At 36.8% G+C, this 17,030-nt stretch overlaps 1 protein-coding gene across 1 annotated transcript in view; it reads right to left on the reverse strand.

The window, feature by feature from the left end:
* Positions 1 to 16,642, reverse strand: part of LOC113229817 (muscarinic acetylcholine receptor DM1-like) — a 108,369-nt gene extending 91,727 nt beyond the window's left edge. The window contains exon 1 of the mRNA XM_026463496.1: positions 16,528 to 16,642. The gene's annotated coding sequence lies outside the window, so the exon portion shown is untranslated. The remainder of the gene's footprint in view (positions 1 to 16,527) is intronic.
* Positions 16,643 to 17,030: the final 388 nt, after the last annotated feature.

Consider the following 17,030-nt stretch of genomic DNA (forward strand, 5'->3'; position numbering starts at 1 on the left):
TAGGATCACTTACTATTCACCGCTAAAAAAAGACATCTATAGCCATTCACTTACAAATAAGTGGACGACGGGTCTAATACAAAAACCACGAAAAAAATGTCCCAAGTCAACCTATTTAAACGTAGTGACATGTAAAGGAATATGAAAAAGCTAAAACGTTGAATTTAAATTGTAATGTCATCGCAGTACTGTCTAATTTTGCTTGCTTCGCTGTCAGTCGAACAAACGAAGACTAGAGCGTGAATGACGCGCTGTATACGATTTTAACGCCCTATAAGTTCGGACACTTTTTAGCGCGGACCCGACGTCCATATAATTGTAAATCAATGTCTATAACGTTTTTTTCTTGCTATTCCACTAACATTTTAAACAACATAACATTTTCTCTGGTTCTGTGGTATCAGCTAGGAAGTCAATTAGATAGTGTCTATCGTGTTAACTACACGAAAGATTTCGTTAAGTTTTCTTAAAATATTAAATAGTAATCATCAAGTATATAACCAGAAATAGAGACGAAATTAGGGTCATATATTCCTGGTAACTCATCAGTGATACATCACTTAAAAATATCGACTCTCGTTTGCACTGAAATAAAGACAAGCCAACAACTGAGTAAGTATTGCAATGAAGATAATATCTCTAACAATGATGAGCTAAATAATTAAAAGTAATTTTTCAATTTTCGTTCATTATAGCAAAGCTCAATTTAACTGGTCGATTTGAAGTAAAACAGTTGACGACACCCGTCAATTGTTTCGAATTCGTGCTGGCCAATCGGAGCGCAGTTGTCACAGTAATGATATGGCAGAATAGTTTTCAAACAAATTAAATGACATTTCGTCTCTATTTCTGGTTATATACTCGATGATAGTAATTTACGATTACGATCACTTATTAAACTATTCCATGTTTATCATTTTGTTGGTAGGTCAATGATGTGTATACACTTATTTTAATTGATACGTTATGTTAACATCAGTAGGATACATTCTTATAGTATCACTAGGTTAATTAAATACTTTTAGTTTATATATGAATAGTATCCACTTTTGTCATATATCAGCCGGAAGACGTCCACTGCTGAACAAGACTTCCAAACCAGCGGATTGGACGCGAAGTGCATCCATCGATTACCCGACCATCCTCGGTCATCCGACCATCTAGAAGGGGGCCGTCCCACTGAACACCTTCCTGTACGTGGTCTCCATACGAGAACCTTTCTGCTCTAACGGCCGTCAGTTCTACGAGCTATGTCCCCTTGCCACTGCCATTTCAACTTGCTAACCTTTAAGGTATGTCGATGACTTTCGTTCTTCTACGGATTTCCTCATTTCTAATTCGCTCGCGTAGAGTTCTCGTAATGTTGCTCTCATAGTCCATCCTCATAAAACATCTGCCTATAAGGGTAGTTTCAAATACATGGCTGCCAAAATATGGAATAATATTCCCCCTCCCTTGCGAATCCTCTCCTCCACTCAGTCTTTTAAAGTTAAGGTAAAACAGTACTATCTAGAGCTCCAACTAAGCGGCTAGGTAAAAATAAATTTATTTCCACATAACTGAATCTAACTCCATACTCGTACAATGTAAACAAATGTAAATGAAGCAAGGATAATATTTAAATGTAACTTTCTGCATACTTTTCTATATGTTATAGCATAATAACGAAATATATATCAAATTTAAAACTAGTCACTCTTTCACTGTTAAATATTGATTTGGCAGTGGAGGAGTGATTTGGTTGTGGATTAGTAAATTAGTAGGTAACTAAATTTATAAAAAAGGTGTAGCTGCAGTGTTTCATATAGTCAATAATTAACTATGTAGCAATATCTTATGGTTAATAATTTTCCAATGTTCTTAGTATGAACGGTAAATTTTTGTTTGCTTTTTTTTAAGTAATATTGTGCCATCTCATCCTTCAAAATGGTTCCAACTGAAAACCAGCGTTACAGCAATTGAGCTGTGACATATACTGAGTTTGGATTCATTTCAGCTCGTAACTGTAACTCTTTGTATACTGGCAATGTGTGATGCTGGCTTAATAAACGTTTCTTTCTTTCTTTCTTTCTTTCTTAGAGTAGTGCCGAGCATTGCTCGCTCCATAGCTCGTTAATTGACTTTGACCTTTTTTATGAGGCCCACAGTAAGAGACTACGTCTCAGAGCCGTAGGTCATCGTTGGCTACACGCACTACTCGAAGACTTTTATCTCCAAGGACTGAGATATTACGGACGAGAAGACCCAGTTTTGTGAAATAAATAAAATAAAATATTCCAAAGTAGATTCTCTATGGGAGTTTGAAAAAAACATTAGGATTTAATAATCAAAAATTTCAAATAAATAGGCTGTATTCAACGTGAGGCAAAAGGTATCTTTGTGAAAACTCTAGAAAGTTTCTTAATTCCGAGGACGGACTCTAAAATGAACAAAAGCTAAAAGAATGTTTATGAAACTTAAAGTGAAATGGAATTGAATTATCCGAGAAGAATTTTTGTTTTATGTTTTACCTAATGGAAGAAATTTTTATTCTATATTTTTCTTTTTGTACTAAATATTTTTTAAGTTGTTAATTTTCCCAACCTCCTTCCTAACTACATGAAAAAAGTCAACACAAGCGCAGCTATTGAGCATGATTTAACCTTCGAATAGCAAAATAATTTATTTCCATTATTACAGTAGCAGTAGAGCTTCTTGTGAAAGAGTTCGTCCAGTGTAGTACTGCCACCTTACCTATTTCTGCTACCAAACATTAATGTCCGCATTACTGTGTTCCGGTTTTGTAGGGTAGGGTGCTGGCGAAACATGGGACTTGTCAACTTAAGTCTCACTCGCAGTGGCAGTGCCCCTCAGATCTTTGTGACTTAAAGCTCCGAGTAACGCTGTAACTGCTATGGACAGGCCTGTCGCTTACCACCAGGCGCATTAATTGTTCGTCCCGTTCCTTGGTATCGTAAAAAAATATTATATCTGTTTATTATCCAACCAACAATTGATTTTAAACTAGGAAATTAATTATTAGGGTGTGTACAGATCTGGCGAAAGCATGCCATCGCGCTGCATACGAGTTGCGCGCGGGCTGCTCAATACGCTAGCTCTGCACGCGTACTGCATTCAAACAATGAAATACATGTTAATATATGGGACACGCGAACGGCGCGCGAATAGATCGCACCAAGTAGGTAATGATCGTGTGCAGCGCGCGAGCCTTTCGCAAACAGGCTCATTATCGGCTTATCTGGACGCACCCTTAGGAATACAAGAACAACTAAATTAACCACTAACATAACACACTCAGTACACTGAAGCTCGAACCAATTTACAAAAGTATGTAAGTGTCTAAAATTGAGGCGCTAGATATGAACAGGAGACCTCATCTAGCGCCCACACTGCTAACTGCTAGGCTATTCAATTCGTTAAGTGAAAATATAAAAGAAAGTTTCCTTTTACAACAAACAATTTCCCTTTAGTTTATTAGTAAAAGAACTCAGGAACAAGGTAAGTACAATGCAATGAAAAATAGCATTACAAACAATAACTTACAATTACAAAATTTAAATTTAAAATTATATAATTTAAATTAAATACTTGAAATACAAAATTCAAGTTAAATTAAAATCAAAATAAGAACAATGCAAAATAAAATTAAAAATTAGAAAATTCACAAATTGGGCTACGTCCTTTAGGCATAAGATTTCTAAATACGCATAATCGAAGAAAATTCACTGCTTTTAGTTAAAATAATAAATAGTGCCTGTGCAAGAAAAGAGAAATAAACTTTTCCCTTTTTCGAACAACCACGTCGTCTTATAAATAAACGCCAACAAAATTTGGGGTTGACTAGCCATTAGTTAAAAGCATCGTTTCCACTGGTTTCTCCGGCTGGCCTAAATTAAGACGGATTGACGTATCCTCGAGGACCTAAACACACTGACAGATTGGAAGTGGGTCTGGAATACCCTCCGAGGCACTCTAAGGGCTGCCTCGTCGGATTACTTAAATAGGAAAACAAATAAAACAGTTAAGTAAATAAATCGGTAGTTACAGTTTTCTTATGATGGTTTAACTATTATTTTTCCGATATTTCGGGACGGTTACACGCTCCATTGTCACAGATTGCAGCAATATTCTGGTTAAAAAACCTGTAGGTGGGTTAATTAGGTTCTTGAAATTTTAAAAATTCTTATGCAAAGTGTATATGAGGGAGTCGCAACTCGTAGAAACTCTTCACAATCAATTACATAATGTACTGTAGAATTATATAAAAAAATAAAAGATAAAATAAAAATCTTTTATTTCAGATGTCTCTGACCCATATTCCTAAATTATAAAATTAATTAATAAATTACTTTAGAAAATTCCAAATAAAACATAAAATTACCATCAAAAAATGTCAAAGTTAAAATCTAAATCATAAAATTAAAATAGGCTCAAATAATAATTAAATAAAATAAAAATAAAATAAGTTTTCAAATTTCTACTTTTCTTATATGCAGTCGAATCAAATGCCACATTATGGGACAATCAAAACGGTCGACTGTGACGCGTAGTTTTATATAAATATAAAATCTGTTATGTTTCTAAATGTAAATAAATTATGTAGACGGTTGTGTTATGTAATAGAACCACGCGTCTTATAACGAGCATTAGAGCTCTATATTTATTTATAATTTATATAATATGGGCAACGAATCAGATATCAATCAAATTACGTTGATAAGAGTTAAATATGATATTACGAAGTTCTGTACCAGATTGCAATCCTACTTATGTTGACCCATTATTGTAAAGTAACAAACAAGATCCACTGTTCATAATTTGCTAATAATTTACTTACTTAATTAATATGCTTATTTTCTAAATACAAAAGCGACATATACTAACCGAGTTACTTCTCCTTTAAATATTCTGGATCTTGAGTCGAAAATATCCAAACCGGAGTTTTTCATAGATATTTCGTTGTAAAGTTGGATTATAAAAGGAAATGTTATTCTTATACGTTCGCAAGTAAAATGTCTTTCAAGGTATTCGGGAATTACGCCTTGTGCAGATATTTATTTCACTTAAAAGGTAAGAAGAGTCAATCTCGCTATGAAGAAACCTAAGCAAGTATAATAAGATCCAGTCTTTTACGGCGAACAAGCAAGGTCACTTTGAATTTGTCACACCTCTCACTATAGCCAACGAGGCTGCGACCATAACCACGTTTGTAACCAAGCATCCTGAGAGCTTATCCCTAAACACTTTCTATAATATCTACTAACTTACTTAATTATCTATGTCTCATTAATTTGTTTCCTGTCTTTAAGATGTGCCTGTTGTTGATTGGACTATATAGGGTTCAATATTTTTCCTTTTTTTTCCTGTATTGGCAAGTGTGTTCTCAATGTGTAAAATTATATTATGTTGTTTACATTTCATAAATATTCGAGTGGACTGAGTAACTGGATGACCTATTCGTTACATTACTTGATATCATAAAAAAGTAAGTATTGTATTTTAATTACTTAACTAAGTAATTCAAATACAATACTTATATGTGATAATTAATACACACACTGGATTTCATGTCACATGTTACCCTATTTTGAGAGTTACGAATCTCATCTTGTTATTAAAAACGTTATTAAAATAACCTTACTTTATTTATGCCAAAATTTTTTTGAAAATAAATAATATATTATTATTATTATTGTATTTATTTTAGACTCTCGTCTCTCCCAAGTCCTAAAAGATTAATTTTGAATTTTTAAATGGGAGAGGCGGTATTTCCCGGCAATGGCACAGTCGGCCGAGGTTAGGGACTCAGGTCCAAGAACCGGCGAACAATACGTGCCGTATCGAGCAAAACTGCCTTCTGCATTTGTGCTGGAAGCGACACGCCACAGAAATCCAACCGCCTCAAGCTAACTAGAAAAGTAAGCAAGCATAGCAAGTTAGAAAGGCTGACTGGAATTAACCCATTTGAGCACAAAACAATTGGGATTATTTCAGTGTCCGTGATCACGAGCAGTTTTCACGAAACCCTCGTTATGCGGGATGGTAACGTCCACAAGAAATACCCTCGACTGCTATCGATCCAATATCACAATATTAGATTTATTCGCAAGAATAGTCCTGTCCGTGATATCGGATCGATCCTAATAGATTTTGGTGCGGTCAACTTCGAGTATTGGCTCCAATGAATACTTGTAATATGGCAGCCTCTGTTGCACGAGTCCATACTTCAGAGCGAGCTCTTGGTGTAATATTTTATATAATATTATTATTACTATTGTTATGAAAGTTTCATTCCTAATAACTCTTCAAGTAAATGTCTAGATTGCAATTTGAAATATAAGATACAGGCAAGGCAAGCAATTTTAAAAAACAGGACAAGTGGATTGACTGGGCGGTGTTCAGCAATGGAGTCGAGTGAGCGAAGTGCCTTATTAAAAAATCTAAGAGTAGTTCGTATTGTAGCTACTGACGGATGAAAGCTATTATAAGGAGAAATGAGATCCCATCAAAAGATTTAAAGTGAAAGAATTAATTACTCTCGCGACTGTCTCCGGGAAAAGTTGTGAAATGTTACGTAGAGCCAAATCTGACCTTTACGTTTGATTCTCCAATAAAGACGACTTTTAGCCGCTCACGCGATGCGCTCATCCTACCGCAAAATGGCGGGTATTTGGTTTCGCAAATTAGAAAAGGATTCAGTTTAAATACAAGTTTTTAAAAATAAAAATTATTATTCTGCATTGCTAAATAAATACCCTCCGTACTACAACAAAAACATCTCAAATAAAATGCAGTAATACACCGCAAATCCTGCACTTAAAAAGCATTAATGAAATTTTTTGTGTACTTGGGTAAATATGATAATATTCCGTTTGAGTGGTTCTAATGTTTACCATGAAATTACTCCTTAAAGTATAGTTTATAAACATTTATATTCAGGGTAAACTTAAAAAACGCAACTTACGGTATGTTTTCAATAAATAAACACCGACATCACCAGCCCAAACAATAACACACACGATTGTCGTGACGTATTTTTGAAGTTGTTTATTTTTTTAAATGACAGACCCAGAAATGAAAAACTTTATGGTTTGCTAGAATAGTTACCGAAATACAAATTAGTATTAGTTCTTTTACCTGTTATAACTTCGATATCCGTTAAATCGGTATAACATCATCACCGGCACCTCTAGGTGTGGTATGCTTCCAGAGACGCGTGAATCGCGTGAGCGGTTATTTATTTCTTTAAATACGGCGTAACCGAAAAGCGCGTGAAAATAACACTGTGACATGAAATTAGTACAAGTAAAACAGATAGATGTAACTGATTGCTATTACTAATATGTTATTTTATGATATCAAGTGGCGGGACGAACAAGTCGTGCACCTGGTGGTAAGCGACATACCTATCCATGACATTTACAGTGCCACTCAGAGCTTTAAATCGCAAAGATCTGAGAGGCATTGCCACAGCGCCCGTCACCCTGAAACATAAGTTGACAAGTCTCTTTTGCCTCTAATTTCACCAGTACCCTTACCCTTCAAAACCGGAACGCAGTAATGCACAAATTATCACTTGGCGGCAGAAATAGGTAAGGTGGCAGTACTTCTCTGGACAAACTCTTTCACAAGGAGCTCTACTGCTGCTAAGGTAATCTCAAACGCTGGAGAGAGAGGACGCCAATATCAAGTTTCTGCCCAGATTCGAAAATGAAATTACAGGATCGTGGAACTTGTTAACATAAGTCTCAGGGTGACGGATGCGGTATGCCCCTCAGATCTTTGCGAAATAAAGAAGAAAAAAGGACGAAGATATAAATTGGCAAAAAATACTCACAAATACATATATATGTATGTAAGTATGTATGTATATATAATCGACTTAGGTTAAACGACGTATGTTCATAAATCAATTTAGGATGTGTTCAAAAACCAACTAGGCGTTTTAAAATCAAATCAATGATCGATAGAACAACGTGCGCTGGATGCTAGACACTTTGTGAAACATGTGTTTTTTTTTCAAACATATTAGGTATACAATTATGATCTTGGCGCCCACAGAGACTGCCGCCCGGGGCAGCCCCAGTTTGCCACTCCTCGACCCGGGGCTGTATGGTAAGTAGGGCAGAATAATTCTCAAGAAAAACTGTTGAATTGCGGATTCAATATTAAAATCATGCCGTATATACATATATTATTACCTAATGCCAATAAATAACATAGTTATATTTTGAGTACAAGACGCACTGGGTATATATGTACATCCTCAATGTAATCAGCATAACGCCGTAATAAAATTTACTGCCAGATTAACATTGTTATTAGCCTTCAAGCTAACTTCGTGCCTCATTGTAACGCGGAGGCTGGGTAAATTGGATTACATGTCGGAACTATGGGGTATTATAATGTCATTTTGTTAGGATTAACAGCTAGGCAACAAGAGAGTGTACCGAAAGATCATTTTAACAAAGGCTCTGTTTTACACGTTTCAAAATTATTTAGTTAATATTATATTTGAGGCGAGGAGGAGGAAGACGAAGAGCAGTGGGTGTTAACGGGCTGAGACGATGATATTTGAGACGACGTCTCTTGCTTCACATGCTACTTTACCACACAAATTTCCGACACAACACAGTCATGTTGCTTGGCTATGAAACATATAACAAGTACTGCGCCGGCTATGACTTTGATCTGCTTGCGACAAGCACTGCGACCATTATACGGATTGTAAGTAACTTTGAACAGCAATAATTGTACGCATGCTTAAACTTCTTTTAAATTTAGTAGCAGTGGAGCTTGTGGGCCTGAGTGGCACTGCAACTGTTATGGGCAGGCGTGTCGCTAACCACCAGTCGCACGACTACTTCATCCCGTCACCTGGTATTCATTTTTGTTTGTGCTCGGAAAGTCGCTATAACAAAAAGCTCTTAGTACGCCTGAAGGTTCTCTACAGAATATAAATTTCGGTGAGTGTGCCCATGAGCTCCATCAGCTCATCCCGCTCACCGCCTTTTACCATCGGATATACCATAGTTTCCCAAAGTGGTCCCTACCGCCTACCAGTGGACGCTAAAGAATCCTCTGAAGCAATTGGGTGCTTTTTTCAAATGAGGTATCATTTGAAAAAAGTACCTGAATTATCAATACAAACTACACAAACTTTTTACTTGTGATTGTTTTTTTTTTACTTTTGTTTTGATTACTTGTGTAGCTGTAAAGGTACTAACTGGGTGATAAATCTGCAATAGATTTCTCATAGATGGCGCTACGACTAAAAAGTCGTAGAAAGACCAAGTACAAAGACACGACGCAAGCACATAGAAAAATTCGTGAGGTCCGTTGGTTCGTTCCGTGGCTTAGTTGGTATAGCGTCTGGCACGGTATTCAAGAAGACGTCGGTTCGAATCCGACCGAATCGAAGGAATTTTTTCTGAGTGTTCGATCTTTGTATTAATAATTATAACAAACTAGTGGAGTAATTTCACAAAAAATATGAATATGAATTCAATAAAAATTTAATTGTGATTGTTTGTTTCAAGCTAATATAAAAAATGTGTTTTCAATTAGTTTTGAAATTTTTTTATCTTGCATTTATTCGACACGAATTTCATCGCGGTCACCCCGCGCGACCGCCGCGCGGTCGAAGAGCGGAGTCCGCGTTGCCGTCTCGCAGCGACCGTGTGCGTCTAACTGTCATGGCAAAATACGCTCTGTTTGTTTGTTTGCTGCGCGGTAATTTTATTGAGAGGAATTTAAATGTTGTTGCATAATAAACATAATAAACAGAATTCAGATTCGCCATGAATGCACGTGTAGGCGTGGTAACTGGGCGGTCACCGCGCGGCGGCCGCGCGAAATCTTTCTTCTCGTGTAACTGGGCGCTAAGTGGATAGTGAGTCAAAAAGTTTGCGTGTCCTACATTCATTTCTCTCGTGAGTTTGGGTGTAATTTGTGATTGTCTGTGTGTGTCCGATGGCACCCGCAACACAGGGTTTCCCTAGTGAAGGACTATGTTGAGTGTATGCGTTAAAAAAAAAGACCCCTGCCCAGGATTGGAGTTCCCTGCCTGCAACTATGTTTTGTTTAAGGAACGACTGAATAGGCATCTTCCGGGCGAGCTCGTTCCATCGTAAACTCTATCTTTGCTCCATGGCTAGGGCAGTCAAGAGCAAGTCCATTTCCTTTTAAAAAAAAAGAAAATATTGACCAACTAGAATAAATATAAAGCTCTGAATGGAACCATAAATGTTGTGAGTAGACATGATGCTTGCCACCAGGCGCACGACTTTTTCGTTCTCTCAACGATGAATCATTGACTAACAAATTCAATGCTTACTAATCACTTCCACTGTATTTGTTGTTCTGTGGTGGAATACAATAATGATTACTGATTAGTTCAAATTCGTTTCATCCTTAGAGGGAACCTATTCAAGCTCAGTGGGACGGCCCCTCAGATCTTTTAAACCTCTGAGTGGCACTGCAACTAAGGAAAGGCATATCGCTCATCACCAGACGCTCGACTTGTTTTTCCCGTGACTTAATGTAATTTAAAAAGAATCGAAAGGTAACTTACTTATTTACTCACCCGATTTTCGAATTTCTTTTTTTATTATTGAGGAGTATTTAATAATTTCTTGAACCGTTTTATTTCCATGACGTAACAAGAATAATTTATGCAGGTATCAAAACGATATCTCCAATGAACACTCCGCCATCTTAATTTTTGGAATTGTTCTATTTTTATTTGTATTTTCAGTAATTTTCAGGTAAGTTTTATGTACTCAATTTTGGTGACAATTTGTATTATTTAATTACTCGAAAATATCATCGTGAAATATTAAATAATATTTCAGGTTACCACACTCGAATATTAAATAATACTTCATGATGATATTCTATAAATATTTAAATTAAAAGAAATTGTCACCAAAATTGAGTACAAAAACTTACCTTACCATTTTGTTTCTTTATTTTCTTCCCTCAAAATTCATTTATTGTTCTTTTTTACGAATATTTTTTTCACAGAATTCGGGGAGCATAATATTAGTAGGTAATTAAATATGGTTGTTTACAAAAATTACCAAAAAATAAATTTGGCATAGTGTTCATTGGAGGTATTTACGAAATTGTCACTTTGATGACGAAAGGAACTTACCAAAAAAGGTTAATCTCAGTGTGCAGGCTATTTTGGCTCGCAACTCATTAAATAGACAAATTTCTACCTACATTTCTAACATTTAAAACATATTTAAGATTCAACTCCAAAGCACGAAAGGTAGCTGAGAAATGCATGAGTCTCGCTGTGGAAAGCCGCCTTAAATATTACATGTCCTCCTGCTAACCACCTCCTATGTGGTCAGTCGTTGCGAATTGCCGTTTCTACTTCAACCTGAGTGCTATGTAATTATAATATGACCTTTTTACTTTATTCAAAAGGTACCTACATAAGTTATTAACACGAAGAGACGCTGCTGTTTCACCGGCTCTGAATTAGTTGACAGATTACGAGGTCACACTAGATCACTTAGAACGTATCTTACCAGTGTATTAAAATGCGACTGCCGAAAACAAAGATACATAATGCTATCGAGAATCGTTGAAACTATTATCGATGTGACGACCTCCTTCATCCTCATCCCACCTTTTTATCGTTCTTTCTCTGGTTCCTGGTCACTTTTGGCAAATTTTAACTGCCTCTGAGGCCGAACGGTTACCATGCTGATTTGCTACGTTGAGGTCCCGGGTTCGGTCCGTTATTTCTGGCCGTCGAGTGTATAACCAGAAATAGAGATGAAATAAGGGCCACACGTTCCTGGTAACTCATCAGTGATACATCACTTATAAATATCAACTCTCGTTGCACTGAAATTGCAAACGAGAGGAAAAACAGCAAAACATCTAATGACAAAACAAACGGAATCAAATTTCACCGGTAATTAAATATTAAATACGTAATTTTGCAATTTTCGTCCATTATAGCAAAGCTCAAGGTCGATTTGAAGTGAAACAATTGACGACACCCGTCAATTGTTTCGAATTCGTGCTGGCCAATCGGAGCGCAGTTGTCACAGTAATGATATGGCAGAATAGTTTTCAAACAAATGAAAGGACATTTCGTTCCTATTTCTGGTTATATACTCGATGTTTGTGGCTGTCTGTGTGTACGTACAAGTCACCGGCGATAGGGTTTTACCTAGGGTTTTACCTAGTGTGAGCGTTAAAAAATTATTCTCTAATTCATTTAATGAAGAATTAACTAGAATATATATATATATAGGTAATGTAAAAGAGGGTTATTGCCAACAACCTGATGCCCAGGTTGGCAAGGTCTTTAGAATAAGTATAAATTGTATATCTGTGGAGAAATAAAATGTAAAAATGAAATTTTTCTTCGCCATTCTTACTTTGCTTAGTTCCATCGCCATTCCCATCCTAATTCTCGGAAAGTCCGTACACTCTCTATCATGTAAACCTAACTGCTTATAAAGCAGCAATTTATTTCATACGAATACAGGCCCTTTTGGGTCTGTCCTTCCTTTCTTCTTTCCTTCACTTTGCCCTACTGTTATACCTTTTACAATAAATGATGTGGATCGATCGTTACTTGCTATCATTATAAGCGAGACCCGTGTGACAACAATAGTAACACTGGGGGTAGCGGGGTATAAATACACCAACTGTTCCGAACGAGCTCACTCTCATGAAACAGGCATCGAGGAAATACTTCGACTCTGCTCCTCACTACCCCAACCCCCTCGTGGTGGCTGCATCCTCAACGACCCTGACGGCCCTATCACTCTCGCCACTTTGAAGGCCAACCAGATCGCTAGTCAGTCCCGTCCCTCACGCACCAACCGTCCTCGCCGGCGAGGTCGTAGAGCCCCTCATTTCAGCACGTACACTGGTAGAATCTCTCCTGCAACACGCCCTTCTAGCGGAAGTCTCCAGTAGCGCCCTGAGCCGTGCCCACTTGGGCGCCCTCAGGCCCGCTACTTAGCTTTAAATTTATTTTAGGGGTTATGAGCCTCCGGTGGCGCAGTCAAGGCCATCAGCGGCCAACTGCAAAATATCCAAAAAAACGAGCTCACTCTTCGGCCAAGCGTCGAGCAGTCAACAGCCCTCGAGGATGCCTCGTGGAGAGGTGATACACTTGTCGGGCATATTTTTGGTGGTTGTTTGTGGCTGTAGTTGCACGATTTAAACTTCACTGGGTTCGTTAATTAATTTACTTCCATTTTATTTACTATATATGAAACATTAATAAGGTTAGAGTATTGCAAACACTTATTGAAGCCGTAGTAGGCTAATTGTTTGGCCCACCGCGTCTCAAGCAGAGGCCGAAGCTAAGGTTCGAATCTGGCCTCGCACCTGTGAGTTTTTCGGAATCCCTTTGCGAAATTTAATTGAATATGAAATTTATCCTTTAGTTTTCTATGAAGGAAACATACTGACGGAACCTGTACATTTTAGCAACAGTAAAATTCCTTGTGGAAGAGTTCGCCAAGGAAATACTGCTACCTTACCTATTTCAGCCGTCAAGCAGTAATGTGACTATTACGTTTCGGTTTTGAATGGCAGCTGGTGAAATTACAGTCACATGGGACTTGTCAACTCATGTCTCAGACTCTCAGTGGCACTGCAACTGCTATGGACAGGCTTGTCGCTCACCACCACCACTTATATATATACAATTGCAGTGCCACTAAGAGCTTTCATCGCAAAGACTGAAGGAAACTGCCACTGTGTTTTTCACCCTGAGGGTGTGTACAGATCTGGCGAATTTGCCGAAAATGCGCCACATATATTGCAACGCATGCAATATGCTAGCAGCGCACATGCAAGACATTCGCAACTCATTCGCCAGAACTGTACGCACCCTGAGATATAAAATGGACAAGTACAAACCGCAGTAGGTATGATGGCAGCATTTGCCAAGACGAACCCTTTCACAAGGAACTCTACTGCGACGTTGAAACTAAAATAACAAAATTTTTAGATGTGCCTAGTAAACTCTCGCTGCGGTCTGCCTATTCAAACTCTGATTCAATGTAAAATTCTTACGACGATCTCTACGATGGCGACTCTGGTCGCGCGTATTTCATATTCTATGTCGGGGAGGGATGTATGTAAAATTCATTCATAAAAACCCAACATATTTACATAGTATTTACTTCTTCTTGATCGGCAACTTTTTCAATGGTCTATCGAAAAATGGCAAAGAATAACTTATCTCTTGCGCAGAAATCTCGTTATAAGTTTGGGAAGCGTCCCCTCCGTTAGCAATGGGCAGAAGCTCATTCATTTTACGGTTCATTCTCTCATATGTCCCTGAAGTACACGTATTTACTAGTTATATGTTGTTGATTCAGAGCATTTCCAGTGCGTGCAAAACAAACATTTATCAATAAATTATGAACTCTGTTAGCGAAAATGCTTTATTAAATTTTACTCCTGTAGGTTTCATAGATTTCTAGCCCGCATGCTGTCTTACAGTGTGTTTTGTGTAATGGATTTTATTTTCTCGCAGTCGAAATGAATAGCAGAAAGTTTACCTTGACGGTAGCCTATTTATTCTCGAACTATATGCACTATACTATACTATTTGAAAGCCTCCATGGTCGAGTGGCTTGCACACCCGTTTTTATGGTATCACCATCTCTGAGGCCCCGTGCTCGAACCCCGGCCGTATCAGTGTAGAAGAACTGACTTTTCTATATTGTCTCTTGGTTGTTTGTAGTACCGCCGTTGTTTCCGATATTTCCATTACTCAAGTGCTTTTTGTTATGTTGCCTAAATTTAAAGGGTTTTAACAATATCGATGACAAGACAGGATCAGCAGAAAGCGGCATTACCCAATCTCGTTCTAAAAATTCAACAAACTATTCGAACTTACGGCCTAAAGTTTCTAAAGTTAACTTTCGACGACATTGTTCCACCTCTATCCACGTTTCTTCACATCTGACTTGTTCTTTCAGCTATTGTAATTCTCCTTCATCGGGCCGTCAAGTATTGGTAAATGAAGCGAGAGATAACACAAACTCATAACGTTCTACATAATATATAGGTTGATATATCGTAGGTTGCTACCAATAATTGTAAACACACGTAGCAGTTCTTCCATCATCGGCACTTAAAATGTCCCAATCATTAAGTAATCAAAAGAAATTAAACGTGTAGTGTATCGTACATATCTGTGTTTGTAATATGGTGAAGCTATGCTCTATTTTGGCGTCAGAGTCAGAGTTCTTCAGCCATAGAAATAAGTAAGTAAATATGGCAGTAAAAGCACACACGCTGCCAGTTTTCTTAGTTATTATTCGTTACATTAATTATTTATTTAAGTTTTCTTCTGTTTTATTTTTGAATTAATTTTTTTTATTGATTCTCTTAAATTGTTAAATAGTTTGTAATGAGGTATGTTGTGCTTTCCATTTTGCTTTGTATCTAACTTTGTTATCGCAAACTGGTATTTTTAGTAATACAATGTGTGTGTGTACTGTGCTCTTCTACAGAATAAATTATTTCTATTCTATTATAAGGAGCACATCCTAAAAATATCAACTTTTCGATAGTACATACTTCCGAAAAGATTACAAATATTAAAAAGCTGTGATAATTGAGAGAAGTTACTTTATTTCTTAATTCTTCCGCCTTTTTCATAGTGGCAAAACAGTTAAAACTGTAAATGTTTTTCAGAACGATCTTCAAGTGAACATTGAATTAAGTAGCTTAATTATTTTTATTTTAAAATAGCTAAGTGGAGAACCTGTATTTGTTTTATTAATTATTTCATGTAATTAATTACAGCATTTGCAAAGTTATTAATTCTACAAACAATGTAGAGCAATCAAGAGGCAATACTAATCATTCGAAGAATTCCTCTCAATTTTCCGCCTTTTCTATACTTTTTACGTCAACTCTTTCTGGTATATCAATTGAATTCTAAATACATGAACCCGTATCAAATATAATACATATAAAGGTTATATCTTCATAAAAATATTACGATATTAAGAATAAGAAGTTTAACATGAAATAGGCGGCGTATTGGTTACGTTCAAATAATTTTATAAATTTAAGTGATCTTAACGCAATCATGTAAGTGTTAGAAATGTGGTTTCTAACTTCGTCGAAACTATTTAAAACACATTTTTTTTTTTCAATATTAATGGTCGTGTGATAGATCCGACGATATACGCTAGACCGTCTCTAAGTCCATTATTTAACCGCTTAATCACGAGATATATCTCGTCTCACGTATCGCCATTATAAACCTTACAAGGTTAATGCAAGGTTTTATGTCATGAATATTGCAGACCTATGGAATTTTCTTGTGGAAAATTTTAAATCATCAATTTCAGCATTGTAAATAGATTAGTTTAACAGATTACCGAAGACTCAAGTACAGTTCAAATACTTTTAATAGACGTCAGTTTCGCCAAAACATGTTACCGACTTATGTGTAAGAAGGGGTTTAATATAACGAAGTGTAGAATGGAGTATTTGGGATATATTTGGTATGCTCACCTAAACCGCACATGCTGGGTGGTGGCCGAGCGTGCCACCGCGCGCAGCCATAGTTTTAGAACCTCTGAGACATGTTCACTACTACACTACACTCACTCATAATCTGTGGCGGCGTGCGACTAAGCCAGCCTCCGTTCATTCACTGAAGTGAAGGCCCGGGAAAGAAGGTTGCAGCGCGCAGAATCGGACATGCGTTAAGAGCCTCCCTTTTTCAGGGTGGCTTCGGATCGCATTTTCATGGAGTGTGTAGGACAATTCAGCTGGGTTTAATGCGATGTTCGGATTTTAAAAAACGGTTTATTGTTTTTTGTTTATATTGAACCTTAAGTATCTCATAATAACAGCTACTTATGAATTTTTATTGTGGTTTATTACCTTTTATTTATTTATTTATTTACTTATTATATTACATATTGCTTACAGATTAATATCCAAACACAATAGTAATTCTTAAGCTAATATCATATATTGAAATAATAATGTAATCATACTTAATAAGAATT

Source organism: Hyposmocoma kahamanoa, unplaced genomic scaffold, assembly GCF_003589595.1.
Source record: "Hyposmocoma kahamanoa isolate Upper Pololo Valley unplaced genomic scaffold, ASM358959v1 62, whole genome shotgun sequence".
Lineage (NCBI taxonomy): Eukaryota > Metazoa > Arthropoda > Insecta > Lepidoptera > Cosmopterigidae > Hyposmocoma > Hyposmocoma kahamanoa.